Source organism: Bubalus kerabau, chromosome 4 (assembly GCF_029407905.1).
Source record: "Bubalus kerabau isolate K-KA32 ecotype Philippines breed swamp buffalo chromosome 4, PCC_UOA_SB_1v2, whole genome shotgun sequence".
Taxonomy (NCBI): domain Eukaryota; kingdom Metazoa; phylum Chordata; class Mammalia; order Artiodactyla; family Bovidae; genus Bubalus; species Bubalus kerabau.
The window spans coordinates 97,983,111-98,007,341 of record NC_073627.1 but is presented as its reverse complement, the minus strand read 5'-3'; the positions used below and the strand labels follow the sequence as shown (position 1 = coordinate 98,007,341).

General features: G+C 35.5%; 2 long non-coding RNA genes across 2 annotated transcripts in view; one reads left to right on the top strand and one right to left on the bottom strand.

The window, feature by feature from the left end:
* Positions 1-24,231, top strand: part of LOC129650011 (uncharacterized) — a 130,755-nt gene that overhangs the window by 50,254 nt on the left and 56,270 nt on the right. The gene's annotated exons all lie outside the window — the stretch shown is intronic.
* The window catches only part of LOC129650012 (uncharacterized), a 135,021-nt gene continuing 115,384 nt past the window's right edge, over positions 4,595-24,231 (bottom strand). Inside the window, exon 5 of the long non-coding RNA XR_008713528.1 lies at positions 4,595-5,027. This is a non-coding gene — a long non-coding RNA (uncharacterized LOC129650012). The remainder of the gene's footprint in view (positions 5,028-24,231) is intronic.

The window sequence follows — 24,231 nt, the reverse complement described above, 5'->3', positions numbered from 1 at the left end:
CCTGAAGAATCTGTCCATTTTTAATAGGTGGTGTTAAGTTTCCACTGTAATAATAGATTCATCTCTTTGTCTTTGAGGTTCTTTTTTTTTAATTTTATTTTTAAACTTTACATAATTGTATTAGTTTTGCCAAATATCAAAATGAATCTGCCACAGGTATACATGTGTTCCCCATCCTGAACCCTCCTCCCTCCTCCCTCCCCATACCATCCCTCTGGGTCACCCCAGTGCACCAGCCCCAAGCATCCAGTATCGTGCATCAAAAAATATCAAGTTTTTGCCTCACATATTTTGATGCACTTGTTTGCTGCATATAAAAAATAAATGTGTGCACCATTATTTTCTGATAAATTTTCTTTCCTAGAAGTTGGCTATATCTCAAATTAATATAGCTACTCTCACTTTCTTTTGATTAGTGTTAAGACCATTTCTACTCTGCTTTCCATTTACTTTTTTTGGGTGGGTGGGGAGGGAGCACACCAAAACATGTGAGATCTTAGTTCCCTGACCAGGGATAGAACCCATGCCTCTTGCAGTGAAAGAGCAGAGTCCTAACCACTGGACCACCAAGGTATCCCCTCAAATATTTCTGTCTTTTTTTCTTTCTCTCTTTTCATAAGATTCCTTTTATTTGAATGTTACACCGTTTGTAATGTCCCATTCTTCTCCAATACGCTAGTCTTTTTCAATCTCTTTTGTCTTTTTCACTTTTGAAGGTTTCTGTTGAGATATGCTCAAGGTCAGAATACTTACCTCTGCTGTGTCCAGTCTGATAAAAAGACCCACAAAGGCATTTGCCATTTTTGTTGCAGATATTTGTCATTTTTGAATATCTAGCATTTCATTTTGGTTCTTTCTTATGATTATCATCTCTTAGAGCCCTTAGTTATTATAGTTGTCCTAAATTCCTGGTCTGATAATAGCAATGTCCACACCATGTCAGATTCTAATGCTTGGTCTCCTCAAATTGCAGTGTTGCCTTTTGGTATGGTTCGTAATTATTTCTTGAAAGCTGTACATGATGTACCATGTAAAAGTAACTTCTGTAATGTGGTTTAGTAATGTAATATTGAGCTGTAAGAATGGAAAATACTCTATTTTCTTGTGATTAGGTTTCAGGCTTTTAGTGAATTTCTGCTATGGACTATACACTTCACATATGCTTAAGAGTTCGTTCTTTTCTTCAGTAGGATAAGATGCTAGAGGAGGCTGACATTGAATATTTCTGTTTTCTATGTGGAAGGTTGCCTGCCTGTAGTTGGATATCTCCCTTCTTCTGAAATAGTTAGGATCTGATAATACCTCAGTGGGTTAGGCACAGGTTTGTTAGTTTCTCCTGAAGGCTGATTTATTAAGAACAGAATGCCTTGGAGTATTTAAAATGATTTTCTTTCTCCTCTGTATACTGGACACATGAGAGGATTTTTTGCATATCCACTGTGGGAACCTGGTTAGAGCTACATGAGGTAAAAGTCAGTGTGGAGAATGCCCAGTAATTTGGTACTGCTGAATATTTTAACTTTTAGAGCAGTCCACTCTGATCATCGAGCTATTTGTCAGTTGTTGTTCTGGTGTCCTGCTGATGAGCTGTTTCTTTTATGGTAAGTTGTGATTGTATTTGCCTGTCTCTCCAATTTTGTGGGCAGTTGTTTGCCCTGTCACCTCACATCTCTTAAGAATCTAAGGACAGTTGTTGGTTTTTGGTTTATTCAGCTTATTTGTTGTTAGAATAGCTTGGCAACTTCTAGGCTTGCTTCATAAACTTTTTAAACTGTTAAATTTTATTAAAATACATATATAAATGACCATGGGATCCAGAGGACCAAAGCTCAGAACTCTGATTTATCGCCTTATTCAGCATTTTGATTATATTTGAGAGATGAATATAATCTGAGAGATAGGAAATAATATGAAAGTATTAGAGGACCATGATCATACTTTGTACTTCCCTTCCTATTTCACCTGTAACATATTAGTATTTAAAACAGAGAATTTAAGGATTTCTGGGAAATAAGTATATATTGAAATGAGCCTCTTACACGCATACATATAAGAAAAGGCAAATTTTATAGAAATTTATTTGGCAAAACTAATACAATTATGTAAAGTTTAAAAATAAAATAAAATTAAAAAAAAACACTCAAAATCTTAGTAAAAAGCCTTTTCTTTGGATGTTTAAGTTTCCCATCTTACCTTATTAAAAGTGATTGTGCTTAAAAAAACAGTGGAGATTGCTAGAATAGCACCAGAAGACTTGAAATGTGAACTCTGAATAAATGCTTTCCTCTTCTAAAATCAACAAATTTTTATACAGATAGGCTATTTGGACAGAAATACTAAAAGAATGTTTTTCAGAGTTGGAAGGACCACTGATTTCCACCCCATGTTCAAAGCTTAAACAGCAAGAAATTTCCACTGATTGTCTTCTTAACATATCCTCCCCAAAGGAGAAGAGTGTGTAACTTGATTGATTTTTAGTAAAATGTGGTCGCCTTTTACTAATTTGTTTTAAAGAAGGATCCAGGACATCATTTTTTTCTACCTCCTTCACTCAAATATACTATTTTCTATATCTTGTTCTCAGCTCCTGGACTAGAAATAATTTTCCTGTCTTTATTAATCACAATATTCCAGAGTCCATGGGTGGCAAATTTGGTAATTCAAAGGCAAGATTTATGGTCAGGATTTAGAAAAAGTAAAAGGCTTTATCTGTCTTATTCAACTGTGCTTTAAGCAATGCCTCTTCATTTGAGATTTGTTTTTAAATGAATTAATAAAGATAATTTCCCAATTAATTATATGTACTTTATAGCAAAAATTGAGTGGTCCAGAGGTGACTTTTCAGAATACCTGACATGTATAGTTGGATGAACTCTATGAAAGACTAGGAAAATGATTCATAAAATTTGCTTTAATCTTAAGACAATATTCAAATATATATTTATTATAGTTGTAATTAAATTTTATCTAACATTTTATGTAATTTATCTAATTAGATTTAATCTGGGACTTCCCTGGTGGCGCAGATGGTAAAGCATCTGTCTACAATATGGGAGACCTGGGTTCGATCCCTGGGTTGGGAAAATTCCCTGGAGAAGGAAATGGCAACCCACTCCAGTACTCTTGCCTAGAAAATCCCATGGACGGAGGAGCCTGCTGTCCATGGGGTCGCAAAGAGTTGGACACGACTGAGTGACTTCACTTTCACTTTCAGATTTAATCTAAATATATATTCATTGCAGTTATTTGTAATTAGATAATATGAAGGGTATGGCACATGTTGCATGTGATTTTCAATGCAAAGTTGATACTGATGGCTTAAATAGACAATTTTAATAATTTAATTGAAAAACTACACTTAAGTTTGAATTTTATCTTTCTTCCTCCTCCATACTTATGTTTCTTGACATTTCTAGTGGAATTTTATACACATCTGATACTCACTATTTGTCTTAATACACACACTGTCTCCACTTTATTCTGACTGCCTTTAAATAGGATGCATATGAGAAATGTCAAATATGCCTTCAGATATATCTCCAGATATTTTGTGTTATTTTAAATTCCTGAAGTGATATTTCCCTTTTATGTCACAGTTCAAATGGTCTCAAATAATACAATTCAAGATAGAAATGCTTTCAGTCTTTGTCACTGGTTTGTGTGTGTATGTGTGTGTGTTTAGTTACTCAGTCATGTCAGACTCTTTGCGACCCCATGGACTGTAGCCCACCAGGCTCCTCTGTCCATGGAGATTCTCCAGGCTAAAATACTGGAGTGGGTTGCCATGCGTTCCTCCACGCAATCTTCCCAACCCTGGTATCAAACCCAGGTCTCCAGCATTGCAGGCAGATTCTTTACCATCTGAGCCATCAGGGAAGCCCAAGAATCCTGGAGTGGATAGCCTATCCCTTCTCCAAGGGAGCTTCCCAACCCAAGAATTGAACCAGGATCTCCTGCATTGCAGATGGGTACTTTATCAGCTGAGCTACCTGGGAAGCCCACCATTACAGTCCCAGAAAAAAAAAAAAATCATGTAAACTGTTTCTCATTCAAAATATTCGTGATTGTGTGTCATTGACATGAAAGTTATTATTCATAGGTTTCTCTAGACCTGACAAATTTTGTTGTTAAAAATGTTGGACACAACAGACTTCATCAGACTAAAATATTAATAACTTAAGATGAGAAAATTGAAAAAGTAGCCCATACATAGTCATGTGATCCCACGATATTGTTTAGTTTTTAAATTAAAGGAAAGATTAAATATGAGAGGAGGGAGGAAATGAATATATCACTTCTATTGGAGTTAATTAAGAACAGGTGCTACATCAAGCTGTGGTATAATTATTTGTGTTTTCTTTCCCCCCAAAATTAGTAAGTATATTTTTCACTGAACCAGAGAGGACTGAGCTAACAATAATATCCTGAATTTTGTTGGAAATTACTTAAAATGTCATTAAGAAGTATTCACACAAATGGAGAGGGTGCATAGGCATGATAAAAATCACAAAGAATAAAACTACCGAAATAAAGCCAGGCATGAGAATTTTATTAAAAAATATTGTATCTTTAAATTGAAAAATAGTGAGATTTGTGTGTAAATGATGAAAACTGAATCCAGAGTGATAGCTAACTGAGAAAAATAAGTGACAATAACTTATTGATGATTCTATAAGGCTCAGTAAGGAAACTCCCATGTTTTTACATTTTATTTATTTATGTTTATTTTGGCTGTATCGGGTCTTGGTCGCTGTGTGTGCTTTTCTGTAGTTGTAGAGAGTGGGGGCTACTGTTTGTTCCAGTGGGGAGGGTTTCTTGTAGCAGTAGCTTCTTCTGTTGCAGACACTGGGCTCCAGAGTGCAGTGGGCTCAGTAGTTGAGGTTCTGGGCTTTATAGCACAGTCTCAGTTGTTGTGGTTCATGGGCTTAGCTGCTCTGTGGCATGTGGGATCCTCCTGGACCAGGGATTGAACCCATGTTTCCAGCACTGGCAGGTGAATTCTTCACCAGTGAGCCATTAGGGAAGCCCTAAACTCCCATATAAAAAAAAACAAGTTTGAAATTTTTGCTTTCTGAGTGTTAGCTGAAAAAAGAGATGCAGCATTATCTTATAAGAAGGGGAACTTCTAAATCATCCTAAATTGATCATAATCACTGAAACAAAAGGGAAAGTTGTCAGAAAGAAAACTGGGAGAAACAGAACATCAGACTGGTTCTGCAGGATCTATAGGTACATTGCACATATTTTCCTTCCTGGAAGAGTAGACCTCACATATGGGACAGATTATCTATATTACATAATGATTGTCTGCTATCTTGACTGACTTCTATTAAAAATACAGTTAACCCTTGAACAACATGGGAGTTAGGGGCCCTGAACCACCATGAAGTTAAAAATTTGTGTATAATTTATTGTTGGCCCTTTCAATATACAGTTCCTCTTTAATTGAAGTTCTGCATCCTAAATTCAAGCAACCAAAGATTGTGCAGTAATATAGTATTCAATAGTGGGGGGAAAATCTGCTTATAAGTGGATCCATATGACTTAAATGTGTTGTTCAAAGGTCAACTGTGTAATTCATCAAATTTCTTTATTTTGGCTAACAAAATCAAGTCTCCCATGATCTGATCAGCATCAGTGTACATATAAGAAAAAATGCTGGCATTTTTTCCCAGTCTACTGATCTTTATTTTTCTTTTTCAGCTTTCAGTTCAGTCCAGTCACTCAGTCATGTCCGACTCTTTGTGACCCCATGAATTGCAGCAGGCCAGGCCTCCCTATCCATCACCATCTGCTGGAGTTCACTCAAACTCATGTCCATTGAGTCGGTGATGCCATCCAGCCATCTCATCCTCTGTTGTCCCCTTCTCCTCCTGCCCCCAATCCCTCCCAGCATCAGATTATTTTCCAATGAGTCAACTCTTCGCATGAGGTGGCCAAAGTACTGGAGTTTCAGCTTTAGCATCATTCCTTCCAAAGAAATCCCAGGGCTGATCTCCTTCAGAATGGACTGGTTGGATCTCCTTGCAGTCCAAGGGACTCTCAAGAGTCTTCTCCAACACCACGGTTCAAAAGCATCAATTCTTCGGTGCTAAGCCTTCTTCACAGTCCAACTCTCACATCCATACATGACCACTGGGAAAAACCATAGCCTTGACTAGACGGACCTTTGTTGGCAAAGTAATATCTCTGCTTTTGAATATGCTATCTAGGTTGGTCATAACTTTTCTTCCAAGGAGTAAGCGTCTTTTAATTTCATGGCCACAGTCACCATCTGCAGTGATTTTGGAGCCCAAAAAATAAAGTCAGCCACTGTTTCCCCATCTATTTCCCATGAAATGATGGGACCGGATGCCATGATCTTCGTTTTCTGAATGTTGAGCTTCAAGCTTTACTGAGGTATAATTGACATAAAATTTGTGTAAGCTAATGTATACAGCTTGATAATAAGATAGACCTACATGTTGCAAAATTTGTTTACTAAAAAATATTTAAGATCTACTTTCTTAGCAAATTTCAAATATAAAACACAGCATTGTTAACTATCTTGGCCATAAGAAAAGGAAAAAATACAAACTTGTGACAAAATGAAACTATTTAGAATACTCATGAAGGGAAGTTGAGGTAATAGAAGATGAGCTCTTCACACGTTATGGCTTTGTTTATCAACATTTATTATAATCATAATGTTTGACTCACAAATCAACAAAGATGTAACATACATCTTATAATTGATATAGATGTGTTTCCTCATGTTACTTCAAGTTAACTTTTATTGTGCCAAAAGTATAGAGACATTAACTTTTACCATTGCTTTTGCTTCCCTTCTATATACACCTATATCACAAAGGTTAACTCTTAAACCCTTCTTTTGGTAAATATCTTTTTATCACTAGATAACACATGTATACTTTTAATACTTAATATTTTAGATTTAGTAATTTTTCTAGGCACTTTCCCCAGCTAAAGATGAAACTGTAACACTCTTCATTGACTAAAATTCAACATATATATACAACTGCAATCCTGTTAAAATAATTATGAGTGAAACCAAAACATGCACAGAAGAGCCTTGGCACAGACAAAGGAATATCTATGTCTGTGAAAGTTTATTTGGTATAAATATCATTGCATTTATGAAATAAAATGCTAAAGTCAAATTTGAAACAAAAATAATTGTGTTTTAAATAATTTAAAATGTCCTTTGGAAAAATTATATACATTAATATATTAGGTATTTAGGTATATGGTAGGTGTGCTGTGCTTAGTCACTCACTAGTGTCTGACTCTTTGCAACACCACAGACTGTAGCCTGCCAGGCAGGCTTCTCTGTCCATGGGGATTCTCCATTAAGAATACTAGAGGGGGTTGCAATTCCGTTCTCCAGGGGAGCCTCCCCACCCAGGGATCAAACCAGAGTCTCCTGTATTGCAGGTAGTTACTTTACAGACTGGGCCACCAGGGAAGCCCAAGAATACTGGAGTGGGTAGCCTAACACTTCTCCAGGGGATCTTCCTGACCAGTACTTGAACTGGGGTCTCCTGCATTGCAGGCAGATTCTTTATTAGCTGACCTACCAGGGAGGCCCATATGGTGCATAAACTTTATCAAATATGAAAAAAATCTCATAATGTCTAGCTTTCATTAATCAGACTTGATAATAATTTTATTGTGTCAACTACTCATCTTTATCTAGTAAACACACACATATATATATATAAATATATAAAATTTACATATTTTTGATGCAATGTATTTATGACCAAAGCTTGATAAAATGAATAATCAGACTTGGCTAGCATCACAATTTTAAACACTATACTAAATTTACATCTGTCACTCTCTGTGACATATGAAATTATCTGAAAAGAATTTTTATTGATTTTGGAATAGCAAAACTGACAAATTTTTATTCTTTGTAAATAAAAACTTATGAATATATTTGTAGACTTTCTCCTTCTCATGAAAATTATCTGTTCTTAGTCTCTGATAGAGTAGTTCTCTTTAGCATTTCCTTTTTCAGAGTTTCTCCAAAGAAACTCCTTTTAAAATCTAACTGTATGTATTTTTCCCTTGTTTCTTTATTGAATGTAATAGTTTTTCCCCGCTTTAAAAAATGTATTTGGTATTACTTTTTCAGCATCTTGCCTCTGCAGCATAAAGTCAACATTTAGTATTTAATGCAAGCATAATCTCATTAATGTTGATAGTAAGGTTACTTGGATAATTATTTTTCAGTCCTTAACAAGCCAAGAGTTATAGGTACAATTTGTAATTTAGTCAAATAACTTGGTTACATTCTTTTTCATCTACAGTGAATTTGACCATTTTAAGATAAATTTGTTAGTTTTATAATAAGATTATAAAAATTAAAATTTCTTCTCTAGCTTTCCAATCGTAACTGTAGAAACTAAAGAAAGTCCTTTATATATTGCTATATATAAAATAACATTCCTGTTTTTTTAATGGTTACTTATACTCTTGATAAAAGTAAAAGAGGAGAGTGAAAAACTTGGCTTAAAGCTCAACATTCAGAAAACTAAGATCATGGCATCTGATCCCATGGGAAATAGATGGGGAAACAGTGGAAACAGTGTCAGACTTTATTTGGGGGGGCTCCAAAATCACTGCAGATGGTGACTGAAGCCATCAAATTAAAAGACACTTGCTCCTTGGAAGGAAAGTTATGACCAACCTAGACAGCATATTAAAAAGCAGAGACATTATGTTGCCAACAAAGGTTCATCTAGTCAAGGCTATGGTTTTTCTGGTGGTCATGTATGGATGTGAGAGTTGGACTGTGAAGATAGCTGAGTGCCAAAGCATTGATGCTCTTGAACTGTGGTGTTGGAGAAGAGTCTTGAGAGTCCCTTGGACTGCAAGGAGATCCAACCAGTTCATCCTAAAGGAGATTAGTCCTGGGTGTTCATTGGAAGGACTGATGCTAAAGCTGAAACTCCAATACTTTGGCCACCTCATGTGAAGAGTTGACTCATTGGAAAAGACTCTGATGCTGGGAGGGATTGTGAGCAGGAGGAGAAGGGGATGACAGAGGATGAAATGGCGGGATGGCATCACCGACTCGATGGACATGAGTTTGAGTGAACTCCGGGAGTTGGTGATCGACAGGGAGGCCTGGCATGCTGCGATTCATGGGGTCGTAAAGAGTCAGACACGACCGAGCAACTGAACGGAACTGAACTAAGGACAGTAGAAAATTGAAATTTAGAAGAAAAATACACTTAAGTTAGACTTCTTTAGATTCGATTTGGAAAATGCAACGTGATTTATATTTTTTGTATTTCAGCACAGTTTAGTAAAGGACATGTATTTTTTTAACTATACTTGTTGTATTATGATTGCAACTTGTGTTACCATGGAAATTAATTTAACTACTTGGGACTTATTTTCTTTATCTGCTGTAAAAAATAAAAATACAAGGAAACTAATCTCAAGAGGTGGAAAGATATAAAAAGGTATCTAACTCCTAGAATCACCTTGTGATTGTGACAGTTAAATGGATTAATCCACACACAACACTTCAGTTTAATCGCTCAGTCGTGTCTGAGTCTTTGACCCCATGAACCTTAGCATGCCAGGCCTCCTTATCCATCACCAACTGTCGGAGTTCACCAAACCCATGTCCATCGAGTCTGTGATGCCATCCAACTATCTCATCCTCTTTTGCCCTCTTCTCCTCCTTCCCTCAATCCTTCCCATCATCAGGGCCTTTTCAAATGAGTCAGCTCTTCGCATCAAGTTACCAAAGTATTGGAGCTTCAGCTTCAACATCAGTCCTTCCAATGAACATCCAGGACTGATCTCCCTTAGAATGGACTGGTTGGATCTCCTTGCAGTCCAAGGGACTCTCAAGAGTCTTCTCCAACACCACAGTTCAAAAGCATCAATTCTTTGGTGCTCAGCCTTCTTCACAATCCAACTCTCACATCCATACATGATCTCTGGAAAAACCATAGCCTTGACTAGACGGACCTTTGTTGGCAAAGTAATGTCTCTGCTTTTCAATATGCTATCTAGGTTGGTCATAGCTTTCCTTCCAAGGAGTAAGCGTCTTTTGATTTCATGGCTGCAGTCATCATCTGTAGTGATTTTGGAGCCCCCCCCAAATAAAGTCTCTCACTGTTTCCATTTTTTCCCCATCTATTTGCCATGAAGTGATGGGACCAGATGCCATGATCTTAGTTTTCCGAAAGTTGAGCTTTAAGTCAGTTTTTTCACTCTCCTCTTCCACTTTCACCAAGAGGCTCTTTAGTTCTTCTTCACTTTCTGCCATAAGGGTGGTGTCATCTGCATATCTGTGGTTATTGATACTTCTCCCAGCAATCTTGATTCCAGCTTGTGCTTCCTCCAGCCCAGCGTTTCTCATGATGTAGTCTGCATATAAGTTAAATAAGCACAGTGACAATATACAGCCTTGTCATACTCCTTTTCCTATTTGGAACCAGTCTGTTGTTCCATGTCCAGTGCTAATTGTTGCTTCCTGACCTGCATACAGGTTTCTCAAGAGGCAGGTCAGGTGGTCTGGTATTCCCATCTCCTTCAGAATTTTCCACAGTTAGAAGTTGGCATATTGAAGTACTTAGTGTTAGATGACATTATTGTCATTGTGTTGTCATTTTTAAATTATTGAATTCAAGAAAATTGTGTTTTATTCTCTCAATTTATCCTGAATTAGTAAATAAATTAATATTAGACCAGACAGTTTATAAATACATTACCTTGCACACCAAAATGTTCCATCAACTTGTACATTTAACATAAGCTTTTATTTAAAAAAAAAAAAAAAGCATCTATTTGAGTGTAGGATTTTGGCCATATTATGTCACAGTACCTACAATTCTACAACTAAAACATTTATTTTAAGTTTTGACAAGTTTTGCTTTCAGCATTATATTTAAAACTGTCACTAGTAAAAATCACGGAGAAGGCAATGGCACGCCACTCCAGTACTCTTGCCTGGAAAATCCCATGGATGGAAGAGCCTGGTAGGCTGCAGTCCATGGGGTCGCTAAGAGTTGGACATGACTGAGCGACTTCACTTTCACTTTTCACTTTCATGCATTGGAGAAGGAAATGGCACCCCACTCCAGTACTCTTGCCTGGAGAATCCCAGGAATGGGAGAGCCTGGTGGGGTCGCACAGAGTCAGACACGACTGAAGCGACTTAGCAGCAGTAGCAGCAGCAGTAAAATCAATACCCTAATTTATACGTGTGCTAAGTCACTTCAATCATGTCCAACTCTTTGGAACATAGCCCACCAGGATCCTCTGTCCATATGATTCTCCAGGCAAGAATACTGGAGTAGGTTACCATACCTTCCTCCAGGGGATCCTCCCCACCCAGGGATTGAACCCACATCTCTTCCATCTCCTATAGTGGCCGCTGGTGCCACCTGACATTAAAAACTTTATATGACAATAGCTTTAATCATTTTCTAGTACAATTTTTATGTAAAAGATCTCCTTCCATTTCATGTATATATAGAGAAAACTATGAAAAGGGCAAATAACCTACAGTTCACTAAGGCATTATCTTATTGTTTTGTTTGCTACATCTGCAACAGATATTATAGTAAATGATTCAATTATATTTTTTTCAGAAACAGGCATTATCATTCAAACAAAATCTTTAGTAAACTAAAATAACATTGCTAGCGGCAATGTTACATTTAAAATTTTAGTTCTTCAATGACAAAATGAAAAGAGGTATGAGGTTTTTTAATTTCTAATTTACTATATATTGTAGGGCATGTATTGATATTTAAATTTAGAATATTTAAAAAGTAAAACTGAAAATTTATCTTATCCTAATGTTTAGGTATAATCTTTCAGTTTTCTTAATAAGTGATATTTACATGTCTCTTAAAATTCATAGCAAAATAGAGATGCTTAGAATGAAATTAAAAAGTCTCCTTCCTCCAACATCCTTTCCTCAAATGTGAGCCTATTAAATTTCTTGTATTCCCTTTTTAAAAATATATTAATGTTCATGTAAATACTTTATTTCCTATGTCAATATTGTCATTTAATGATAGTATTTTACATATAAAATTAATTCTATTTCTCATGCTGTAAATACCCACTTTATTATATCATATGAATGTATCATAAACCTTTAAACCAGTTCACTATAAAATCAAGTAATTTCCATTACATGTTTGTATTTAAATTTTTGATACAGATTTTCAACAAAAGGAAATCTTCATGATAAGAATGATACTGAAGTTTTCTTATCCTTATAGTTTTATGACTATTTTATAATAAAATGAATATAAACAAATTATATTTTAGAGAAGCAGCTAGCAAATCATAATTTCTGTCATATAAAACTGTGAAACAATAGGAATCTGATGAATTATGACCACAAGTGTGGGAACATTTTTCACTCCATGGTTTACTATCACAATATGAATCCAAAACAAAATAGGCATCACTTTTGACAGATTCTCCACTTTCACATCTAAGGTCTTAGTCTTCTGTCACTCAGAAGAGCCAAGGTCAAAGAGATCCATGGTAGTTTACCTTGGATACAGACTTGACCATCAAAATGCAAGCTGTAATACAAAGCTGAACATTTGTCAAAGGTTGGTGAACATTTGTCCCACATTCACATTTAAATCTGCATGCAGAGCACATAAGAATTGGTGAAATTTAAGAAAGTGATCTGCCAAAGAGAAAAATTATGGTAATTAGTTTAAGAGTGAGAGTTACTCATTTAGAAAATTTGAAACATCAGTGATCCAGATGATAGAAATGGGACATTAGCACACATTTCCCAAATTATAGTTTTAATAAAATAAATTTAAAAATGCTTCACCTTATTCTCAAGAAACTTTTTAAGATTGTTCTTTTTGTCTACAACTGAGGATAAAATATCCAAATAAAAAAAAAATTAAAGCTTCATCAGGAAAAGGTTTAGTTCAGTAATGCATAGTTCCTTGTGATGGAGAAAATGTCAGTGTAGTCAGGGTGAGTGTTGAAGTACGTAAAACACAGAAAGGAGTGCTAAAACTTGTATCAGCATAATTGATATTGACTTTAACATATGAATAAGTAAACTCAGAAATCAGAGCATAAGCACAGACCCATTCTGGGATACTTTTATTTTCTAAGTATCTGTATGACTATAAATAACATTTATTCATTTTCTTAACTGGAAAAAAAGTAATTTTATTTTTTGCAAAACTCTTTGCAAGTAAAATTAATAGTCTTTCACCTAAATATTAATGAAGTAACAAAACAATTTTAACAGTGGAAAAAAAGCAATGAATATACACTATAAATAATTAAAGTGAACTATACAGCCTGGAGAATCCCAGGGACAGGGGAGCCTGGTGGGCTGCCATCTATGGGGTTGCACAGAGGTAGACACGACTGAAGCGACTTAGCAGCAGCATACAGTCCATGAAATTCTCCAGGCCAGAATACTGGAATGGGTAGCTTTTCCCTTCTCCAGGGCATCGTCCCAATCTAGGGATCAAACCCAGGTCTCCAGCATTGCAGGCAGATTCTTTACCAGTTGAGCCACAAGGGAAGCCCAAGAATGGTGGAGTGGGTAGCCTGTCCCTTCTCCAGTGAATCTTCCTGACTCAGGAATGGAACCAGGGTCTCCTGATTGCAGGTGGATTCTTTACCAACTGAGCTATGAGGGAAGCCCCTTAGAGTTGATAACTAGGGACAAATACATAGTAAAGTTTGAATTTAATTTCATATAAAACAAGTATTTTCACAGTGCTACTGTATTTTGGAATGTATTATTTTGGTTCTCAAATTTTACTAACCATTTTATATAACTGTTTGCTCTTTTGATATATATTTCAGGAATATATATTTCAGGAACAGCAAAGTTCTTATTAATATTTAACTGGATCAGCTAATAGTAAGCATTGGAAAGGTAACAGCCACTCTTATTTTTACCAAGAACTTGTTAATTGAAATAAAGTTTAAAAAGTGTATATTTTTTTTAGGAAAATGGGAAACTTTCCTAAAAATATGGAAAAGGAAGAATAAAAATTCCTTGTTTTTTTAAAAATCACATCAAATCACTGACAGCATGTTTAGCATCCCTCTTGTAAAAGAAATTCTCATTTAAAAATTACTTGGTGTCTAAGGAGAGTTATGTTGTACAATATATTAAAATTTTACAGACCAATCATATTTTGCCAAAAGATGAACATCCCTAATTCTAAATATTCCTAATGCTAAGTATTAAATTTTAAGAAACATAAGCAACTGGCTATATTCATTTTATTATAGCAGATTTTCTCTTATTCATGTTTTAATTATGTCCTGTACATGTAGGCTTAAGACATATTGCAAACCAGCTATATAATACAAGAAATGGTAACAAAGCTTTCATCAACTGATTGAGAAAAAAACTTAGAGCTTTACATGCCCAGCTGTGTCTAAGTAAGCCAATTATAGCCAAATTGAAAGCATTTTAAATATAATGCATGATATAACTTGAAAGACTGTGCAGAAATAACGTTTATATTAAAATCTGAGATTTGTTCAGTGTTTAAACTTAGTGAACTGTAGAAATGCAAGGTGTAGGAAATCTGTGCTTTCAGCAATTTTTCTTATGTCAAATTGATCTTTTTGTCTAATACTTTGCTTTTGTCAATATAACTAGAGCACTTACTGTAAATATGAACTCATTCTAAATTTCTGCAGCTGAAGAAGAGAATGTTAAAAATATTATTTTTTCCTGTTCATTGGTGCTTTACTCTAGATTATTTACAAGTTTGCTTCTCTCACTGCAAATGGGTCATCTTTTCCACCCAATTTCAACTACATTGACAAGTAATGAGCCTTCTAAATCTATTAATAGTTTTTCTCTTACCAAAGCTTCAGTACACAGGATTAAGTATTACAAATCTCAGTTTGCAATGGGTCATTCTCAGAAAAAGAGAATAGCTTTTAATAAATGAAACAAAGATGAATATTTTTAATGATAAAAGTTACAATTGACAAAGAAGATAGACATCATGAAACATCACATGCTTAGCAACAAGAAAACAAAAATACATAAAGCAAAAATCAGAAGCAATATAAGGGAAAATAAAAAATATATAATCATAGTGAGACATATTAACATTTATTTGAAGATATCAAGTGAAAAAAAATAGAAGCATCTTGAATTGATGTCATAATAATTTAAATATAATAGATTTCTGTTAATTATATATCCTACAAAAATGTATTTAAAATTTTGTATCTCAAATGTTATTAGATGTCCATAGGACACTAAGAAAAACTGGCAAAAAGATAAACATTACTAAATTTCTTTTTGTGATTCAGTTATACGTAAACACATATTGTTTTTGAAATTATTTTCCATTCTGGGTTTTTACAAAATATTGACTATCCCTGTGCTAAACAGTAAGCCTTTGTTGCTTGTTGGGTATCTATTTTTTTTAATTAGAAATCTAGCATTCTACTTATATGAAGTCAAACAAATAGAATCAGAATGTCATAAGTTTTTTAGGCAAAAATTCATAAGTTTTCTAAAATATATGTATTACACATATTTATATATGTACAAGAGATTTTCTACTATGCTTGATAAAGGCTTGAGAAAGAACATCAAAAAAATAAACTGGATGAAATGGGAGCACTGAATATGAAACTGAAAGAGTGAAACAGACTAGATAAAAGTAAAAGATGCTCATATAGTCCAGTTGTTTTTAAACATGGCTACTCATTAGAATCATATCTTGAGTTCTGGTGAAACAAAAGCAATACCTGGGCATTTTTATTTTTCAAAAAAAATTTCAAGATAATTCTGATATGCATCTAGGGATTTTAAAAAGTGATAACAAGTTTTTCTATTAAGTGGTAGTTTTAGAGATGTAGAATTCTTTTTCTGTTGACCAATCATGATACAATGGTATTAAGTGAGTAATAGTTACATAATCACAATAATGAAAGGTTTATCAGTTTTCACAATCAATAGCCAGAGGAAGCCATAATGGAAACATGATTGGAATAAGATAAAATATATGGGAACAATATAAAATAATTGCATTTAGTTTGGGTGAGTCAAGCAGAGTGATGTGGTAAATGGAAGTGTATATATGCACATTTAATCTGCTCAGCCAGTCTATGTCTTTTCCTTGGTGTATTTAATCCATTTACATTTAAGCTAATCATTGATATGTATGATACTATTACTATTCTCTCAGTTGTTTTGGGTTTATTTTCTGTAGTTAGGTCTTTCTCTTTTTTCCTGCCTAGAGAATTTCATTTAGCATTTGTAGTAAAGCTGGTTTGATGGTGCTGAATTCTCTTAACATTTGTTTGTCTGGAAAGATTTTGATTGCTCCATCAAATCTGAAGGAGTGTCATCTGGGGAGAGTATTCTTGGTCCTAGGTTCCTCCCTTTTGTCAATTTAAATATATCATGCCATTCCCTTCTGGCTTGTAGAGTTTCTGTTGAGAAATCTGCTGATAGCCTGATGGGAGTTCCCTTGTATGTTATTTGTCATTTTCCCCTTGTTGCTTTTAATATTTTATCTCTGTCTTTATTTTTGTCAGTTTGATTATTATGTGTCTTGGTGTGTTCCTCCTTGGGATTAGAAAGTAATTTTAATATGAGTAAATGTATCGTATTTGAAGGTAGCTAAGAGTTAATACTAGACCTTTCAGGTATGACCTAAATCAAATCCCTAACGATTATACAATGGAGGTGAGAAATAGATTTAAGGGACTAGATCTGATAGACAGAGTACCTGATAAACTATGGATGGACATTCGTGACATTGTACAGGAGACAGGAATCAAGACCATCCCCAAGAAAAAGAAGTGCAAAAAAGCAAAATGGCTATCTGGGGAGGCCTTACAAATAGCTGTCAAAAGAAGAGAAGCTAAAAGCAAAGGAAAAAAGTAAAGTATAAGCATCTGAATGCAGAGTTCCAAAGAATAGCAAGGAGAGATAAGAAAGCCTTCCTCAGTGATCATTGCAAAGAAATAGAGGAAAACAATAGAATGGGAAAGACTAGAGATCTCTTCAAGAAAATTAGAGATACCAAGGGAATATTTCATGCAAAGATGGGCTCAAGAAAGGACAGAAATTATATGGACCCAACAGAAGCAGAATATATTAAAAAAGAGGTGACAAAAATACACAAAGAACTGTGGAAAAAAGATCTTCATGACCCAGATAATCAGGATGGTGTGATCACTCACCTAGAACCAGACATCCTGGAATGTGAAGTCATTAGGAAGCATCGCTATGAACAAAGCTAGTGGAGGTGATGGAATTCCAGGTGAGCTATTTCAAATCCTAAAAGATGATTCTGTGAAAGTGCTGCACTCATATGCCAACAAATTTGGAAAACTCAGCAGTGGCCATGGAACTGGAAAAGGTCAGTTTTCATTCCAATCCCTAAGAAAGGCAATGGCAAAGATTGTTCAAACTACCACACAATTGAACTCATTTAACATGCTAGCAAAGTAATGCTCGAATATTTCCAAGCCAGGCTTCAGCAATACAGGAACCATGAACATCCAGGTGTTCAAACTGGTTTTAGAAAAGGCAGAGGAACCAGAGATCAAGTGCCAACATCCGCTGAATCATCAAAAAAGCAAGAGTTCCAGAAAAACATCTATTTATGTTTATTGACTATGCCAAAGCCTTTGACTGTGTGAATCACAACAAACTGTGGAAAATTCTTCAAAGGATGGGAATACCAGACCATGTGACCTGCCTCTTGAGAAATCCGTATGCAGGTCAAGAAGCAACAGTTAGAACTGGACATGGAACAACAGACTGGTTCCAAATAGGAAAAGGAGTATGTCAAGGTTGTATATTGTCACCCTGCTTATTTACCTTATATGCAGAGTACATCATGAGAAATTCTGGGCTGGATGAAGCACAAGCTGGAATCAAGATTGCTGGGAGAAATATCAATAACCACAGATATGCAGATGATACCACCCTTATGGCAGAAAGTGAAGAAGAACTAATGAGCCTCTTGATGACTGTGAAAGAGGAGAGTGAAAAAGTTGGCTTAAAGCTCAACATTCAGAAAACAAAAATCTTGGCATCCGGTCCCATCACTTCATGGCAAATAGATGGCAAAGCAGTGGAAACAGTGGCAAACTTTATTTTCTTGGGCTCCAAAATCACTGCAGATGGCGATTGCAGCCATGAAATAAAAAGATGCTTGCTCCTTTGAAGAAAAGTTATGACAAAACTAGACAGCCTATTAAAGAGCAGAGACATTACTTTGCCTTCTGTCTTTTCAAGGTTATGGTTTTTCAAGTAGTCATGTATGGATGTGAGAGTTGGACTATAAATAAAGCTGAGTCCTGAGGAATTGCTGCTTTTGAACTGTGGTGTTGGAGAAAAATCTTGAAAGTCCCTTGGACTGCAAGGATCCAACCAACCATGCTAAAGGAGATCAGTCCTGGATGTTCATTGGAAGGACTGATGTTGAAGCTGAAACTCAATACTTTGGTCACCTGATGCAAAGAGTTGACTCATTTGAAAAGATCCTGATGTTGAGAAGGATTGAGGGCAGGAGGAGAAGGGGATGACAGAGGATAAGATGGTTGTATGGCATCACCAACTTAATGGACATGAGTTTGAGTAAACTCCAGGAGTTGGTGATGGACAGGGAGGCCTGGCATGCTACAGTCCATGGGGTTGCAAAGAATCAGACCCTGCTAAGCAACTAAACTGAACTGAAGAGTTAATAATTCTTCCAAAGTTCAGCATTTTTTTTTTCATTGTTAACTTTGGTGAAATAATTTACCCTTCAAAACATCTAGTATCATATCAAAATTCCTCAGTGTTAGTTCCATAATCAACATTTAAGTCTTTCCACATAATATTTCTCATTATATCCAAAATTATTTTGTATAGACTATGTTCTTTAGTGACTTGTCAATTACCCAGTGTTGTTATCTTTACAAGTAAGTTCTCTCTCCCTCACTACTGTGAAGCTTTTGACATATCCTTGTCACTTCTTTCTTCCTTTTTAAGCTTCACTCAGGTTTCTCCCTTTAGTTTCTTTTTCATATCTCAAGTTTTTCCTGACACCCATAATTATTATTTCCAAATTTTAAAAACTTTATTTTTAATTGGAGAATCATTGCTTTACAATATTGTGTTGGTTTCTGCCATGCATCAGCATGAATTAGCCATAGGTATACTGGTCAGCCATAGGTATATTTCCTTCCACCTACCAGCCCATCCCACCCCTCTAGGTTGTCACTGAGCACCAGGTTTGAGCTCCCTGTGTCATACAGCAAATTCCTACTTGCTATCTGTTTAAGTGTATATGTTTCAATGCTACTGTCTCAATTTGTCCCTCCCTCTCCTTTCCCCATCGTGTCCACATGTCCGTTCTCTATGTCTGCATCTCCATTGCTGCCCTGCAAATAGATTCATCAGTACCCATTTTCTAGATTCCACATATATGTGTTAATATATATTATTTGTTTTTCCTCTGAGTTACTTCACTCTGCATAATAGGCTCTAAGTTCATCTACCTCATTAGAACCAACACAAATGTGTTTCTTTTTGTAGCTGAGTAATATTTCATTGTATATGTGTACCAGTGTCTGTTTCCATTCATCTCTCTAAGGACATCTATGTTGCTTGCCTGTCCTAGCTATTGTAAATAGTGCTGCAGTGAACAGTGGAGTACATGTGTCTTTTTCAATTATGGTTTCTTCAGGGTATATGCCCAGTAGTGCTATTATTCATCTGCATGTGGAATTCCTATAGATCGTCTTTTTCTGAACTAAACTTAATTTCTACATAATATTTTATGATATACTAATACTTTCCAAACATCAAAATTCTGGGAATATTTGTCTTATTATTTTTTCGTGTTTTAAAACCTCAGAAGTACTCTATAAAAGTATTCATGGAATGGAGATGTGAATTGATTTATTTGATATTCTTCCTTAATTTATTTGAGAGTGGGAGAGCATCTTTGTAATACTTATTTTTAGAAATAAACAATGGTAAATTTCATATTTTAGGAGTTCTCAAATATGAGGTTCAGCTGGTTCAAAGAGTCAGAACTTACTCTTATATCTTAGTTAACATTCATTTGAATCCATGTGAAGATAGCAGAGGAATAGGACGGAAAGACCACTTTCTCCCCAACAAATTCATCAAAAGAACATTTAAACGCTGAGCAAATTCCACAAAACAACTTCTGAATGCCAGCAGAGGACATCAGGCACCCAGAAAATCAGCCCATTGTCTTCTAAATGAGATGGAGAAGTCTTGAGGCTACTGTAAAAATAAGACTGAAAACCAGAAGCAGGAGGCTTAAGTCCAAATCCTGAGAACACCAGAGAACTCCTAACTCCAGGAAACATTAATCAACCGGAGCTCATCAAATGCCTCAATACCTACACTGAAACCAAGTATCACCCAAGGGCCAACAAGTTCCAGAGCAAGACATACCATGCAAATTCTCCAGCAACACAGGAACACAGCCCTGAGCTTCAATATACAGGCTGCCCAAAGTCACTCCAAACCCAGTGACATATCATAACTCATTACTGGACACTTCATTGCACTCCAGAGAGAAGAAATCCAGCTCCACCCACCAGAACACGGACACAAGCTTCCCTAACCAGGAAACCTTGACAAGCCACTTGTACAATCCCACCCACAGTGAGGAAACTCCACAACAAAAAGAACTCCACAAACTGCCAGAATACAGAAAGGCCACCCCAAACACAGCAATATAAACAGGATGAAGAGACAGAGGAATTCCCAGTAGCTAAAGGAACAGGATAAAAGCCCACCAAACCAAACAAAAGAGGAAGAGCTAGGGAATCTACCTGATAAAGAATTCCAAATAATGATAGTGAAAATGATCCAAAAGCTTGAAACCAAAATGGAATCACAGATAAATAGCCTGGAGACAAGGACTGAGAAGATGCAAGAAAGGTGTAACAAGGACCTAGAAGAAATAAAAAAGAGTTAGTATATAATGAATAATGTAATAAATGAGATCAAAAACACTCTGGAGGGAACAAATAGTAGAATAATGGAGGCAGAAGATAGGATTAGTCAAGAAGAAGATAGAATAGTATAAATAAATGAATCAGAGAGGAAAAAAGAAAAACGAATTAAAAGAAATGAGGACAATCTCAGAGACCTCCAGGACAGTGTTAAACGCCCCAACATTCGAATCATAGGAGTTCCAGAAGAAAAAGACAATAAGAAAGACCATGAGAAAATATTTGAGGCGATAATAGTTGAAAACTTCCCTAAAATGGGGAAGGAAATAATCACCCAAGTCCAAGAAACCCAGAGAGTCCCAAACAGGATAAACCCAAGGCAAAACACCCCAAGACACATATTAATCAAATTAACAAAGATCAAACACAAAAAACAAATATTAAAAGCAGCAAGGGAAAAACAACAAATAATACACAAGGGGATTCCCATAAATATAACAGCTGATCTTTCAATAGAAACTCTTCAGGCCAAGATGGAATGGCAGGACATACTTAAAGTGATAAAAGAAAATAACCTACAGCCCAGATTATTGTACCCAGCAAGGATCTCATTCAAATATGAAAGAGAAATCAAAAGCTTTTCAGACAAGCAAAAGCTGAGAGAATTCAGCACCACCAAACCAGCTTTCCAACAAATGTTAAAGGATCTTCTCTAGACAGGAAACACACAAAGAGTGTATAAACTTGAACCTAAAACAATAAAGTAAATGGCAACAGGGTCATACTTATCAATAATTACGTTAAACGTAAATGGGTTGAATGCCCCAACCAAAAGGCAAAGACTGGCTGAATGGATACAAAAACAAGACCCCTATATATGTTGTCTACAAGAGACCCACCTCAAAAAAGGGGACACATACAGACTGAAAGTGAAGGGCTGGAAAAAGATATTCCACGCAAATAGAGACCAAAAGAAAGCAGGAGTAGCAATACTCATATCCAATGAAATAGACTTTAAAACAAAGGCTGTGGAAAGAGACAAAGAAGGAAACTACATAATGATCAAAGGATCAATCCAAGAAGAAGATATAACAATTATAAATATATATGCGCCCAACATAGGAGCACCACAATATGTAAGGCAAATGCTAACAAGTATGAAAGGGGAAATTAACAGTAACACAATAATAGTGGGAGACTTTAATACCCCACTCACACCTATGGATAGATCAACTAAACAGAAAATTAACAAGGAAACACAAACTTTAAAGGATACAATGGACCAGTTAGACCTAACTGATATCGATAGGAAATTTCACCCCAAAACAATGAATTTCACCTTTTTCTCAATCACTCACGGAACCTTCTGCAGGATAGATCACATCCTGGGCCATAAATCTAGCCTTAGTAAATTCAAAAAAATTGAAATCATTCCAAGCATCTTTTCTGACCACAATGCAGTAAGATTAGATCTCAATTACAGGAGAAAAACTATTCAAAATTCCAACATATGAAGGCTGAGCAAAATGCTGCTGAATAACCAACAGATCCCAGAAGAAATAAAAAAAGACATCAAAATATGCATAGAAACAAATGAAAACACAACAACCCAAAACCTGTGGGACACTGTAAAAGCAGTGCTAAGGGGAAGGTTCATAGCTATACAGGCATTCCTCAAGGAACAAGAAAAAAGTCAAATAAATAACCTAACTCTACACCTAAAGCAACTAGAAAAGGAAGAAATGAAGAACCCCAGGGTTAGTAGAAGGGAAGAAATCTTAAAAATTAGGGCAGAAATAAATGCAAAAGAAACAAAAGAGACCATAGCAAAAATCAACAAAGCCAAAAGCTGGTTCTTTGAGAGGATAAATAAAATTGACAAACCATTAGCCAGACTCATCAAGAAGCAAAGGGAGAAAAATCAAATCAATAAAATTAGAAATGAAAATGCAAAGATCACAACAGACAACACAGAAATACAAAGGATCCTAAGAGACTACTATCAGCAATTATATGCCAATAAAATGGACAACTTGGAAGAAATGGACAAAATCTTAGAAAAGTACAACTTTCCAAAACTGAACCAGGAAGAAATAAAAATCTTAGCAGACCCATCACAAGCACTGTAATTGAAAGTGTAATCAAAAATCTTCCAGCAAACAAAAGCCCAGGTCCAGACGGCTTCACAGCTGAATTCTACCAAAAATTTAGAGAAGAGCTAACATCTATCCTACTCAAACTCTTCCAGAAAATTTCAGATGAAGGTAAACTTCCAAACTCATTCTTTGAGGCCACCATTACCCTACTACCAAAACCTGACAAAGATCCCACCAAAAAAGAAAACTACAGGCCAATATCACTGATGAACATAGATGCAAAAATCTTTAACAAAATTCTACCAATCAGAATTCAACAACACATTAAAAAGATCATACACCATGACCAAGTGGGCTTTATCCCAGGGATGCAAGGATTCTTCAATATCTGCAAGTCAATCAATGCAATACACCACATCAACAAATTGAAAAATAAAAGCCATATGATTATCTCAATAGATGCAGAGAAAGCCTGTGACAAAATTCAACATCCATTTATGGTAAAAACTCTCCAGAAAGCAGGAATAGAAGGAACATACCTCAACATAATAAAAGCTACATATATCAAAGCCACAGCAAACATTATCCTCAATGGTGAAAAATTGAAAGCATTTCCTCTAAAGTCAGGAACAAGACAAGGGTGCCCACTGTTACCACTACTATTCAACATAGTTTTGGAAGTTTTCACCACAGAAATCAGAGCAGAAAAAGAAAAGGAATACAAATTGGAAAAGAAGTAAAACTCTCACTGTTTGCAGATGACATGATCCTCTACATAGAAAACCCTAAATATTCCACCAGAAAATTACTAGAACTAATCAATGAATAAAGTTGCAGGATATAAAATCAACACACAGAAATCCCTTGCATTCCTATACACTAATAATTAGAAAATAAAGAGAAATTAAGGAAACAATTCCATTCACCATTGCAACAAAAAGAATAAAATACTTAGGAGTATATCTACCTAAAGAAACTAAAGACCTATATATAGAAAACTATAAAACACTGGTGAAAGAAATCAAAGAGGACACTAATAGATGGAGAAATATACCATGTTCATGGATCAGAAGAATCAATATAGTGAAAATGACTATACTACCCAAAGCAATCTATAGAGTCAATGCAATCCCTATCAAGCTACCAACAGTATTTTTTACTGAGCTAGAACAAATAATTT